Genomic DNA, 14,740 nt, shown 5'->3' with positions numbered 1-14,740 from the left:
GCCGCACTGGTCCTAGACCCAATCATCGATGGATTTCACCTCACTCGAGTCCTTATGGACGGCGGCAGTAGCCTGAACCTGCTTTATCAGGACACAGTGCGCAAAATGGGTATAGACCCCTCAAGGATCAAACCCACAAAAACGACCTTCAAAGGCGTCATACCAGGTGTAGAGGCCCATTGCACAGGCTCAGTCACACTGGAAGTGGTCTTCGGATCCCCGGATAACTTCCGAAGCGAGGAGTTAATCTTCGATATAATCCTGTTCCGTAGTGGCTATCATGCATTGCTCGGGCGAACCGCATTTGCGAGATTCAATGCGGTACCACATTATGCTTACCTCAAGCTCAAGTTGCCAGGACCTTGGGGAGTCATCACAGTCAATGGAAACACAGAGCGCTCTCTCCGCACAGAGGAGCACACTACGGCCCTCGCAGCAGAAGCACAAAGCAGTCTCTTCAGGCAATCCACCAGTTTGGTGATTAAACACCCGGACACCATCAAGCGTGCCCGGAGTAATCTACAACAAGACCGCCTGGCACGTTCCGAGCTCGCATAGCAATGCGGCCCCCACCCCAGTCCCATCCAAACAGCGAAATATGTGCCACGCGTACATAATTACGCATTGAAAATACCATGGGCATAGGTGGGGACACGACTATGGCACGCCCCAAAACGCAGCTCAACCGCACTAGGGGCTTCCCGCTTTGTTGTTTTTTCTCTCTTTCAGGACTTTACTCTCTGGAAACCCCGTCCGGCAGTACGATTGTCGGACACACGATACAACAACCAAGGAGGCAGAAAGCTACGTCGCACCATAGAACTTCCAGGTGGTCTCTGATAACGAGTGAAATACCTGCTTTAAATACCATTCCTCATCTTGCCCTTGGAAGGGACATGTCAAATAGTCCTACTTTTTGCTTATCGCACTACTTGTATCATTCTGCTTCGACGCACCTTTTTGAATAAACAATGCATAACACTAGACTATTACCGCATTCTCTATTCTTATATATATATATATTCATTCATGACATTCAGCACCCGTACACTCTGGTACGGCTAATACGCCAGGGGCTTAAGCGTACCCCATAATACGGCGTGAGAAGTCCGAACACTTTCGATAGTGCAGCACCCCAAACTTATAGCATTATATGCATCAGCTCCGAATCATGTCTTGGGTCAATAGTTGGGTTTTCCCGGCTCCCATGTTTTGGTACCTTACATTCCGCTATATCGGCTAAGGTAGCACTGGGAGAACTACTGTGATTGTGCCCTAGTTCATCTGGGCAAGCACCTTAGTAGAGAAAGCTAAAACTGACTGTCATGATAAGGCGAGAGTTGGTCGTTGTTCGAGGGGTCTCGAGTCCCTAAAGACTTATGTCGCTTAGGGCGAGGAGTCGGCTTTGTCCGGCTTAGGCGTGTATAGCGCCCCAAATTCGGCCTTCCGAATACTAGGGGCTTCGCCAAAATTTAAAATTGTAGACTTCTATGGCAAAGTGAGAGTGATAAAGCATTATAGTCCGATTGCCTTGTGCGTTGCGCTGAGCACCTCCCTCGAAGGACCCAACAATGGGAAAAAGAGTGCTCAGATTTATCCCGAACACCCCAGCACTCGTGGCATGGGGGCAGAAGCCGACGACTGTCCATCTCTCAGATTTGATAAACAGCCGCACAGAAGGTAATATTTTAAATTCAAACAAGCGTTGCATAGCACATATGAACAAGTTTTCATAATACAGGATCACACGAGCAAGTTCATTCAAAAATTACATCCTTCGCACACTCGTCCACCACAAGACGGGCACCCTTCAGGACACCCTCATAATACATTTTGGGGTGGCGATGCTCCTTGCCCTGCGGCGGCCCCTCCTTCACCAGCTTCTCGGCGTCCATCTTGGCCCAGTGCACCTTCCCATGGGCAAAAGCCCGGCGTGCACCTTCGATGCAGACGGACCGCTTTATGACTTCCAGCCGTGGGCAGGCATCCACAAGCCGCCTCACCAGGCCGATGTAGCTATTGGGAAGGGAGTCGCCAGGCCACATCCGGACTATAAGGCCCCTCAAGGCCTGTTCGACCGCCTTGTGCAGCTCGACCAGTTGCTTCAGCTGGTCACTCACAGGCATCGGGTATTCGGTCCCAGTATACTGAGACCAGAACAACTTCTCTGTCGAGCTTCCCTCCTCGGCCGGGTAGTACTTTGCGGCATCCGACACACTGTGGGGCAAATCTATGAATGCTCTTGGAGAGCTCCGGGCTCGGGTAAGTAACAAGTAATTTACTTTCACATGCTTGCTTTTCATAAGGAATGCCTTACCCGCCGCTATCTTCCTCATCGCCTCAATTTCCTTGAGGGCCTTTTAGGCTTCAGCCTTGGCATGCTTTGTGCTCTCGAGGGCCGCGGCAAGCTCGGACTCTCGCATCTTCAAGTCAAGCTTGAAAGTCTCGTGCTTCTTCACGAGAGCCTGGAGCTCTTGCTGCACCTCGCCCACCCGTGCCTCTTGTTTCTCCCGCTCGGTGCGCTCCTTGGCCGCTTTGTTTTCGGCCTCGGACAGCGCTTGCTTCAGGGCCGCCACTTCGGTCGTGGCCCCTGGCACATCCATGATGATCCTATCATTTTGCAACCGCATCTTTTTTATTTTTTTTATATATAGACAAGGTATTACTTACCTTTGTTCTCCTCAAGCTGCCTCTTGGCAAGGCCGATCTCTTTCTCGGACCGCTCGAGGTTCTGCTTCAGTGCGGCGACCTCCGTAGTCAGTGCGGCAGAGATCAGCAGCGAAGCCTGCATACGCATATAGACATACTTATATTAGGCTCCTGCAGATATTATTTGATCCTCTATTCGGCTTTTCTTTGTGAACACCAAACAGAGCATCAGGGGCTACTGTCTATGCGGTAATATTTTCCTATATTTTAAATACTTACCTCAAAGCCTGTTAGAAGGCTGGCACATGCTTCAGTCAGTCCGCTCTTGGCGGACTGAACCTTCTTGATCACCGCACTCATAATAGTGCGGTGCTCTTCGTCGATGGAAGAGCCGTGAAGCGCTCCCAGCAGGTTGTCCAGTGCCTCTGGATGGACAGAGGTCATTGGCACGGGCGGCTTGCCCCTCTTGGAAGTGGGCCCCCTGCCGGAGTTCGAAACCACTAGAGGTTCCGGCGTGGTGTTCGGCTGAGGGCCGAACTTGGAGCCCTTGGGAGTCTTGCTCCCTTTGCACCTAGAGTCCGGAAGGTCGCCTTGAGGCACTTCCAGGACTATCTCCCCCCGTCTCGGTGCCCCTTGAGACAATACCTCGACATTGTCTGTAGGGCGAGGAGAGGAGGCGGTTGGAAGGGACTCACTATTCATATCCGACGAGTCCAAGGAACCGTCCGACGAGGATACGTCGATACGGACTTGGGGGGGACTGCATGATCATATTCGACATTAGGAGAAGCAGTACAATAAAAGTATGCTATGAGTTACTCTGGTATCCGAATACTTACGACTTCGCCAGGGCCTTGGCCCTGAGTAACCACTCGTCTTCGCTGTCGGTGGCGGTGGTGGAACAGTCCAGAAGGAGAGTCCTTCCCTTCTTGGACCCTTCGGCCTCCCCGGTTGGGAGGGCCTTCCTTTTCTTGTCTCCCCCGGCTGGAGGGGGAGAATCTTCGTCTTCCTCCCCCTCGTTTTCATGGGAGGAGTGCGTCTCGGAGTTATCGGACGATGAGTCCGATACCACCTGGCGCCGGGAACTCTTTCGGGTTCCCGTGGCCTTCTTCTTGATCTTCTTCTCCGGCACCTCATAAGGAGCCGGAGTCTGCATCTCCATCAGGAGAGCGTCTGCGGGTCTTCGGGCAGAGGGGCCGGGCAGTCAATCTGCTCCGATGTCTCCACCCAGTCCTGTCAAAGGCATGGGAGCTCAGATCCCGCACATGGTTAAACTATGGAAAATAAAATACCCTACAAGATGTACAGAACTTACCGGATTCGCAGGGCGCGTCACGCTTAGCCCGTGGTCCTTGGTAAGGGGAGGGGGGACCTCGGCACCCTTGAACAGCACCTTCCAGATGTCCTTATGCATCGTGTCGAAGAGCTTGCGTAGAGTCTGGTGCTGGACCGGGTCGAACTCCCATAAGTTGAAAGCCCGTTGTTGACACGGGAGGATCCGGCGGAAGAGCATGACCTGGACTATGTTGACATGCTTGAGTTTCTTGCTTATCATGTTCTGGATACACTTCTGGAGTCCGTCCAGCTCCACCGATGAGCCCCAGGACAGGCCCTTCTCCTTCCAGGAAGTGAGCCGCGTGGGGATTCCGGATCAAAACTCGGGGCCGCCACCCAGTTGGTGTCGCGCAGCTCGGTGATGTAGAACCACCCCGATTTCCATCCCTTTATGGTCTCCACGAAGGATCCCTCGAGCCATGTAACGTTGGGCATTTTACCCACCATGGCTCCGCCGCATTCCGCTTGTTGGCCGCCTACTACCTTCGGCTTGACATTGAAGGTCTTCAGCCACAGGCCGAAGTGGGGCGGATGCGGAGGAAATTCTCGCACACGACGATGATCGCTGAGATGTTGAGGATGAAATTCGGGGCCAGATCATGAAAGTCCAGCCCATAATAGAACATAAGGCCGTGGACGAATGGATGGAGGGGAAACCCCAGTCCGTGGATGAAGTGGGGGAGGAAAACCACCCTTTCATAAGGTTCCGGGGTAGGGACGATCTGCCCCGCGGCTGGCAGCCGGTGCGCGATATCCGTGGCTAAGTATCCGGCCCCGCGTAGCTTTTTGATGTCTCCCTCCATGACGGAGGAGACCATCCACTTGCCTCCCACTCCGGACATGTTTGGAGAGAGTTGAGGAGAAGGATGTGGACTTGGGCGCTGGAGCTCGAGTGCGCGAGAATGGATGAGCAAGGAGGAAGAAGGCGTGGTTAGAAAAAGGTGAAACCTTATCCCTTTATAAGGGCGAACGAAACTATGCGCCCCCACCAGCCTGGTAAAACTTGCTTATCCCCCAAGCGCCGTAATTGATGGTGTAGTTGGGTTACCCACGTCTGTATTGATGGGAATCACGTAATAAGGGGACACGATCTCTGCTTTGACAAGATGTGCCAAGGAAACTGCCTCGCAAAACACGCTGATGTTGGTTGTGAAAAACGATTCGAATGGTGACCTGGCTGTGGTGTGATGTCACACTGCGTAATGCGTCGGCAGATTAGATTTGTGAAAATATTATTCTCTCTATGGTGGTATGTGGAACTTGTTTTGCAGAGCCGGACACGATCCTCGTGTTCAAAATCTTCTATGAAGTATTCGGGGGAAGAACCCGCCTTGCAATGCCGAAGACGATCTGCGCGCCGGACTCATCGTCATTGAAGCCTGGTTCAGGGGCTACTGAGGGAGTCCTGGATTAGGGGGTATCCGGACAGCCGGATTATATCCTTTGGCCTGACTGTTGGACTATGAAGATACAAGAGTGAAGACTTCGTCCCGTGTCCGGATGGGACTCTCCTTGGCATGGAAGGCAAGCTTGGCAATACGGATATGTAGATCTCCTTCCTTGTAACCGACTCTGTGTAACCCTAGCCCCCTCCGGTGTCTATATAAACCGGAGGGTTTTAGTCCGTAGGACAACATACAATCATACCATAGGCTAGCTTCTAGGGTTTAGCCTCTCTGATCTCGTGGTAGATCAACTCTTGTACTGCTCATATTATCAAGAACAATCATGCAGGACGTAGGGTTTTACCTCCATCAAGAGGGCCCGAACCTGGGTAAACATTGTGTCCCCTGCCTCCTGTTACCATCCGCCTAGACGCACAGTTCGTGACCCCCTACCCGAGATCCGCCAGTTTTGACACCGGCACTCTTGCCACTCCTTGTTCCATAATCCATCAAATCCTTACCCAAAACTTGAAAACTTCACAACACAAAACTTAAAAGAAAATCTTCGTGAGCTCCGTTAGTAAAAGAAAACAAACCACCACTTCAAGGTACTGTAATGAACTCATTCTTGATTTATATTGGTGTTAAACCTACTGTATTACAACTTTTCTATGGTTCATAAACTCTATTACTAGCCATAGATTCATCAAAATAAGCAAACAACAGATGAAAAACAGAATCTGTCAAAAACAGAACAGTCTGTAGTAATCTCTAGGATTCGAATACTTCTGGAACCCAAAAAAATCTAAAATAAATTTATGGACCTGAGGAATTTATCTATTAATCATCTACAGAAATAATTAACTAAATATCACTCTACAATAAAAAATTACATGAATTATCGCGAGTGCTAAAGTTTCTGTTTTTTATAGCTGTCGGCGTTCTGGGAACGGGGGTCCCCAGACTTGCCTGCCTGCGGTCTGCGGCGTGGCTCAAAGGGGGGCCCAACGTGGCCCATCTTTACCTACACAAACCCAAGACCCTCGAGAGGGGCCAAGCCTCGCGGGGCGGACGACGCGGAGCTTCCTCAGGCGCGGCCTCGTCAGGCTGGCTCACGAGGAGGCGGAGAAATCAAGGCGGGGTACCTCACGAGGTGCCCGTGACGCAAGCCATGACGACCGGGGGTGCCAGGCGGGTGCCAGCCCGCGTAGTGTCCTCCCTTCCTCTTTGGTGCAAAGGGGGCAAGAGCAGCCGCAGAGTACCGAGGCGTCAGTCAAAGGTTGCCATTTCGGTGCAACGAGACCAAGACCAGGAGGACTACGAGACGGAGGTCACCGTGGAGCCCAAGACGGCGTCATCACCAGAGCTTTGCGTAGGCGAAGACTACTTTTGTCAGGGTAGCTAGTACTAGCTGTCCCCCTTCAAATTAGCCCGCCATTGTTGGCTCCCTTCCCGCTCGAATTTTGGGAAGAGGACCAGGGCCTCTATAAATAGAACCAGCCACCCACAGAGCAAAGAGAGCTGAGGGGGTTGGAAGGAAAGAGAGGGGTTTCGATCACAAAGTGAGAGAGAGAAAGGTGACTGAGCTCCTCCCAGCAGTTCATCGCCCCAGCCAAGAACAGACCCTCGTGGGGCTGTTCTTCTTTGTATTGTTCATCATCATCAGCCCAAGAGGCAATCCACCACACCACACACTGGAGTAGGGTATTACACCACAACGGTGGCCCAAACCAGTATAAACCCTGTGTCTCTTGTGTTGTTCCTTCCATAGTTTAGATCCTAGCAAGGCGGAGGAGTGCAGGTAGGTAGGAGGCGAAATCTCCGCGCGCACCCCAGAGTTCGAACCTTAAGGGTCTACCGGAACCCGAAATCCGACATTTGGCGCGCCAGGTAGGGGTGCGCCGGGATTCGTCTTCCACCACCCCGTTCTGCTCCGACCATCACGCCCATGTCTGACGCTCGTCGGGCCCGCGCCGGGCCGCGCTCGCTTCCCGCGTCGCCCAGACGGCCCCTGTTGGCGGGCGTCCTCGCCGTTCCCCGTCACCTGCCGTCAACGCCACCACCGGCTCGGCGGGGGACGAGCAGCAAGCATCGTCCCAGCATCCGTCCATGCGGCAAGACGGCCGCACCGCAACTCCCTCGTTCACCCCAGCTGGTTCTTCGTCCCGCGCGCTCCGCGCGCCCATGGAGGCTCGGGCTGCACTCATCGCAGCGAACGAGCTCCTGCGCTACCGTCCCGTCAACGACGTCTATTAAGAATGGCTCAACCGCGTCACCGAGCTCGTCCGCGCTGCAGGGGGCTCTCCTGCGCCATCCGTTCCGCTGCACCGCACCCCGCCCCGCGCGGGCAATGAAGCTTCGGCGGCGCCCCGGCCGCCTCCTCCTCAGGAAGGCGCCATGGCTCCAAGGCGCGTGGCCCCTGGGCGGAACCCGCTCCGTCAGGCGCCAGCGCAGCAAGAGCAGAGTTGTCAAGAAGTCCCTCGCCCGCAAGAAGCTGCCCGGGCGCTCCCTGCTCCAGCACGTCGCGACCATGCTCCTGCTCCCGCGCATCAAGACCCCGCGCTGCTCCCAGCTGCAGCGCGTGGGGACATGCAAGACCAAGTTCACCGTCATCCAAGGCCTCCCGTGGCCACAGAAGGCTGCCGCGCCTTCACCGCCGAGCTACGCAACGTCGCGTGGCCCGGCAAGTTCAAGCCAAACTTGCCTCCTCGCTACGACGGCACGGCTGACCCTGCGGAGTTCCTCCAGCTCTACGAGCTGGGCATCGAAGCTGCCAACGGAGACGAGAAGGTCATGGCGAACTGGTTCCCCATGGCACTTAAGGACGGGGCCCGCACATGGCTCCTTAACCTGGCCCCAGGCACAATCTCCTCCTGGGACGAGATGCGCACCCGCTTCATCGCCAACTTCCAGGGCACTCGCGACCGGCCACCTGCCGTGAGCGACATGTGCCGCATCAAGCAACAGCCCGGGGAGACCCTACAGAAGTACATCCAGCGCTTCAACAACGCGCGCCTCAAGATTCCCAAGGTGACTGAGGAGGCCATCATCTCGGCCTTCTCCGACGGCGTGCGCAACGTCAAGATGAAGGAGGAACTGGCGATGCATGAAGACCTGTGCACTTCCTTGGAACTGTTCAACCTGGCAACCAAGTGCGCCAGGGCCGAGGAAGGGCGTCTCTCCCTCCTCGAGCTGCCTGCCGCAGACCCAGAAGAGAAGAATCCCAAGGCCAAGGATGTGAAGCGCAAGGGGGCTGCCGTGCTCGCGGCAGAACCAGACACCAAGCGGGGCAGAGATCAGCCCGAACCTTCCAAGGGCAGCCGGTACTGTGTGTACCACGAACTCCACACCCACAACCCCAACGAATGTCAAGAGCTCTGAGCCGTGCGAGAAGGAAGGATCGGCCGTCGCCCTAACCGCAGTGACCGGGGCTACAGCCGAGGAGGAGGAAGGAACGCAGGACGCTGGGAAGACCGTGGCCCGCGCCAAGGGTGGCGCAATCAACCTCGCGAGGATCGCTGGCAAGACCCACCTCATGAGGGAGGCTGGAGGGATCAGCCTCGCGAGGGAGACTGGAGGGATCAGCCTCGTGAGGATCGCCCGCAAGGCAACGCAGGCCTCCCACCGCTGCCGCCGTAGCTAAGGAGAAACGAGGACCGCCACCAGGACGAGGGGCCTGGGGGCTTCCAGGAGCCGCGCGCCATCGCTTGCATCCTGGGTGGGGCACAAGCCCCAGCCTCTCAGCGCATCTTCAAGAAGTTCACCCGTGAAGTGAACGCAGTCCTCCCCAGGCTCGAAGCCACGCGCCCTCTCAGGTGGTCGGCGTGCGCCATCACGTTCAGCTCAGCAGATCGGCTCAAGTGTGCGGCTACAGCCGGAGTCCTCCCGATGCTTTGTTCCCCAATCATCAGCAACGTGGTGGTCACCAAGACCCTCATCGATGGTGGGGCAGGGCTCAACGTCCTGTCCGTGGAAACATTCAACAACCTCCAAGTGCCCTACAGCCAGTTTCAGCCAACCAAGCCTTTCTCCGGTGTCACCGACGGCTCCACGGTCCCGATTGGGCAGGTCCGCCTCCCTGTCACCTTCGGGGCACGCGACAACTACCGCACCGAGCTCATCGACTTCGACATCGCTCACATTCGCCTGCCGTACAACGCCAACCTTGGGTACCCAGCGCTGGCCAAGTTCATGGCCGTAACTCACCACAGCTACAACATCCTCAAGATGCCAGGAAGCGGCGGAGTCATCACGGTGCCCTATGAAGAGAAGGACGCGGTGTGTTCCCTGGAATGAGCCTTTCAGGCCGCGTCACTGGAAGACCCGGATCGTGGATGCAAGAGGCCTCCCGAGACCGTCCCTAAGAAGAAGAAGACATTGTCCGGCCCGACCACTCAGGAGGCAGGCCCCTCTGGGCCCGCGCCTGCCCAGGAGGAACCTCCTTCCATCGCATAGGAGGGCCACCGACCTAGCTAGGGTCACGAGGGAGGCGCTTGGGCACCACATGGAGGTGTGTTTCGAAGCACGTTTCCCTCAAGAAGGAGCAAGGCAAGGAGATCCAGACCCTCAGGAGTTCGTCAACGAGGCCATTCAGGAGCTACAGGAGCCAAGAGTCATGAAAGGCGGCCGCCGCCTACCAGCAGTGGCTCCCCATCCAGGCGAGGATGGTGGGCTACGCGTCTGCATCGACATACCAGGGCTCAACCGAGTCGCCTCTCTAGAGCGCCTCTGGCCTTCGCGAGTGGGGCGCTGCGGGGGCCCACCCCACAGCTACGTTCGCATGCCTTACGGCTTGCCGAACGCGGCTGACACGTACCAGCGCCTCATGAGGGGCATCACGGAGGCACGAGAGGCCAGGCATTCCGCAGCCCTGGCAGGGATGGAGATGGCCCGTGAGGAGCCGCCAGCGCCTCCGGAACCTCCCGAGGCCCCTGGGCCTGGGGGCTCGTGAGGATCGGCTCCCGCAGCCCACCGAGCCTGCTACACCAACGCTCCTTCGTCCTCAACATCATCAGGTGACATCTTTCGAGTTTTATTTCCAGCTGGGAGCACCCCCCAGGGCTGCATTATACCCAGGCTGCGTGGGTCCGTCCCTGCGGCGTGTATCCATTTTTTATTCCATGTTGTTAGCTTACCTTGTTGGGGGCGCCCCTCGGGCTGCACGATCCCCGAGCCGCTCGGGCCAGGCCCAGCGACATGTATCCAATTTGCGTTTATTTCCGATCATGCGTTAGACCCACCATGCTTGATTATTTGATGCCGGTCCACGGCACCTCTTCTTCTCCATGCCGACCACTTGCACGTTAATGGGGGGGTACCTGAGCATCGCGACTCAAGGCTCTTACTGGCTCTCCGGCCCTCACCCTCTGGCCTTGTCCATGGCATCGCGACTTGGCGTACCAGCGACGGCTGAGACCAGCTCGAGGGCCAGGACCCGAGGACGTAGAGTGCCGACATCTAACCAAATTTGCAGGGACACATCACAAGATAAGGCCCAGTGCCAGGCGCAACCCGCCTAGAGGTAGGGCCCCGTGAGTCCCGCGCTGGCTCACGGGTGCCCAGATACACCTCGCCAGGCCCTACCGTGCCAGCCACGTGTCAGGGCGGGGCTGTACATGCCCTGAGGGCTCTTCCCGGAGGGGGGCCCCCTCCCACGTACCAGTGGAAGCACCATGCTCCGTGCTGGCTGACGACACTGCCGAGGAGCGGCTATGCCCGTACACATACGGTAGCGCTATGCTCCGCGCTTGTGATAAACAACTGAGGGTGGCCCCCGGGCCGCACCAACCTCAAGGAGCCCAGAGCTCAGTGTCTAGCCTCATCGTAACGCCTCCCCTTGGGAGTGCCGCGCGAGGGGGCTGGGCACGGGGGCTGCGCCTGGGTCACACCCAGACGCACGCCTCCCAGCCAGGTCCCCCGGGGTCTGGTTCGTCACGCGTCTCTTCCCGAGCGGAGCCAAGGTACGAAGGCCGTTTGAGCGTCAAGGGGGACTCCTGAGCATCGCGACTCAGGAGCCTAACTGGTCACGTAGCCCCTCACTCCGTGGCCCCGTCCTGGTTTCCGGTCGGGACCAACGCTGGGTGAGGTACGCGCGCGGCCGGGCTCTGCAGACATAGAACGGTAGATCCACCCGCATCACACCTCCCTACTTGTTGTTCGTGCGCCAATGGGGACTCCTGAGCATCACGACTCAGGAGCCTAACTGGTCACGTAGCCCCTCACTCCATGGCCCCGTCCTGGTTTCCGGTCGGGACCAACGCTAGGTGAGGTACGCGTGCGGCCGGGCTCTGCAGACGTAGAACGGTAGATCCACCCGCATCACACCTCCCTACTTGCTGTTAGTGCGCCAAGGGGGACTCCTGAGCATCGCGACTCAGGAGCCTAACTTGTCACGTGGCCCCTCACTCCTTGGCCCCGTCCTGGTTTCCGGTCGGGACCAACGCTGGGTGAGGCATGCGCGGGGCCGGGCTCTGCCGGCGTAGAACATAAGCAAGTAGGAAGGAAAGGCGCAAATTTCAAGGAATTCAAAAGCAAATATTACAGTCCACACTGTTATCTCAATGCCAAACGCAAGTTTAAACACCTCCCCGAGGCATGATACATGTGCAGGAATTAAACGCAGGACAGGAGCCGCGACGGAGTCACTTGTCGGCGGTGGAGCAGCGCGGATTGGGTACGCCTCACGGAGCGTGGAGTCGGCAGCGCCTTGCTTCGGCTTGGTGCTGAAGGCCCGGAACCTCCCCAGCAGGGCCTCTGCGCGACCCTTCACGGCCTCGGCAGCGGCAGCGGCACGCTCGCCGCTCACTGGCTCCAGCAGGCCGTCGAGGTCGACACCGGGATCGCGAAGGTAGATGTGGGTGAGGACCCGCATCAGTGCTACAGAAGACAGGACACGCGCCTCGGCCTCGGCCGTGGGGCCAAGGCCAAGGGCGACATCTTCAAGAGCGTGAACCAGGAAGGGAAGCAGCTTGGCGGGGCCGTCCTCGGCGCCAGCCAGTGGGCTCTCCAGGCCGCTGTCGTAAAGCGTCCTCAGCAAGGAGCGAGCCCTCGCCTCCATCTCCGTGAAGGCCACGCGGTCCTCGGCAAGAACCAGGGCCTCGTCGTCCAGCTTGGCCTCGTCGTGGCGTTTCTTAAGCTTGACCTCCCTCTCCTTGAGAGCCGCCTCGCGAGCCTTCAGGCCTTCTTCTTGCTCTCGGTGAAGGCGGACCTCGTTCATGAGCTGGTCCCGCAAACCTTGCAGTTCGCCCTCCAGCGCCTTGCAATGTCCACGGACGTCGACCACCTCCCCCAGGGCTGCGTCACGAGCAGCCTTCACCTCAAGGACGGCCTGCTTCTCCTCGTCGCATGCCGTCGAGGCCTGGACCAGCGCCGCCCGAATCGAAGCGTCGGAGCGAACCCATCCTGAAGCCAGCTCCAAGCGCCCGGCCACCAAGCAGGGGTCGGCGCCAAGAAGATCCTGACGCAGTCGGTCCAGCTCAGCAACAGCACGATCCAGAACGGCAGAAGGAGTCGGAGAGACAGCAGCCGGTGGAGTAGGAGGAGAAGGCGGCAGCGCGGCCACAGCATCCTGAGGCGGAGTCTGCCGCGCCCCGACAGCTTTAGTGGCAGCGGCAGGCAAGAGCACCTTGGGAGCCACTTGGGCCGTGGGGGCTGAGCTTGCCCAGCCGGCATAGCCAGGCCTCGCGAGGACGACCGGGAAGGAGAAGCCTGTGCGTCACGGTCACCCTCCTTCGCGGGCAGAAGCGCTGCCACGGATGGAACCTCGGGAGTCCCCTTCGGCTTCTTTGCTGCGGGCGCCAGCCTATCCAAGAAATGCGGACGTCAAGCCTCAGAAGCAGAGCAAGAAATAAAGACAAGAATCGAATGCTTACGGGTCATCGCCAGTGAGCTCAAGTGGCCTCCGGCCAAATTTGAAGCCTGAAAGCCGGCTGGAAGGGCGCGCGCTGTTCCGTACTTATGGCCGGCGAAGGCCAACCGCCTACTTCCATGATTGCAGGTAATCATGACCCACTTTGCATGTAGGGACTTGTCCAATCCGTGCAGTTGTCGAGGCGCCATGGGGAAGTGGAGACGCCACGTCCAACCAACCGCCACGCGGCGCCCAAGGCCGCAGGCTGTTAGGGCCCGCGGTGCTTCGCTCTTGCCCTTCCGCCTCCCTGCACGGCCAAGTCCGGGCGCGCCTTGGGCCCGGGGGCTACTGTCGGCGTTCTGGGAACGGGGGTCCCCAGACTTGCCTGCCTGCGGCCTGCGGCGTGGCTCAAAGGGGGGCCCAGCGCGGCCCATCTTCACCTACACAAACCCAAGACCCTCGCGAGGGGCCAAGCCTCGCGGGGCGGACGATGCGGAGCTTCCTCAGGCGCGGCCTCGTCAGGCTAGCTCACGAGGAGGCAGAGAAATCAAGGCGGGGTACCTCACGAGGTGCCCGTGACGCAAGCCATGACGACCGGGGGTGCCAGGCGGGTGCCAGCCCGCGTAGTGTCCTCCCTTCCTCTTTGGTGCAAAGGGGGCAAGCGCAGCCGCGGAGTACCGAGGCGTCAGGCAAAGGTTGCCATTTCGGTGCAACGAGACCAAGACCAGGAGGACTATGAGACGGAGGTCACCATGGAGCCCAAGATGGCGTCATCACCAGAGCTTTGCGCAGGCAAAGACTACTTTTGTCAGGGTAGCTAGTACTAGCTGTCCCCCTTCAAATTAGCCCGCCATTGTTGGCTCCCTTCCCGCTCGAATTTTGGGAAGAGGACCAGGGCCTCTATAAATAGGACCAGCCACCCATAGAGCAAAGAGAGCTGAGGGGGTTGGAAGGAAAGAGAGGGGTTTCGATCAGAAAGAGAGAGAGAGAGAGAGAGAGAAAGGTGACTGAGCTCCTCCCAGCAGTTCATCGCCCCAGCCAAGAACAGACCCTCGCGAGGCTGTTCTTCCTTGTATTGTTCATCATCATCAGCCCAAGAGGCAATCCACCACACCACACACTGGAGTAGGGTATTACACCACAACGGTGGCCCGAACCAGTATAAACCCTGTGTCTCTTGTGTTGTTCCTTCCATAGTTTAGATCCTAGCAAGGCGGAGGAGTGCAGGTAGGTAGGAGGCGAAATCTCCGCGCGAACCCCAGAGTTCGAACCTCAAGGGTCTGCCGGAACCCGAAATCCGACAACAGTAGGATCAAAAGGACTTTCCCCAAGTCTTCCCAACGGTTCTACTTGGCACAAACACTAATTAGACACAAAAAACACAACTAAAACAGAGGCTAGATAAATTATTTATTGAATAACAGGAAGGAAAAATATTGGGTTGTCTCCCAACAAGCGCTTTTGTTTAAAACCTTTTAGCTAGGCAAAAGATTTCAACGATGCTCACATGAAAGACAAGAAT

The sequence above is a fragment of the Triticum urartu genome, chromosome 6A, assembly GCF_056163025.1.
Source record: "Triticum urartu cultivar PI428250 chromosome 6A, HENAU_Tu73, whole genome shotgun sequence".
In the NCBI taxonomy this organism is placed as follows: Eukaryota; Viridiplantae; Streptophyta; class Magnoliopsida; order Poales; family Poaceae; genus Triticum; species Triticum urartu.
This window is presented reverse-complemented; position numbering follows the sequence as displayed.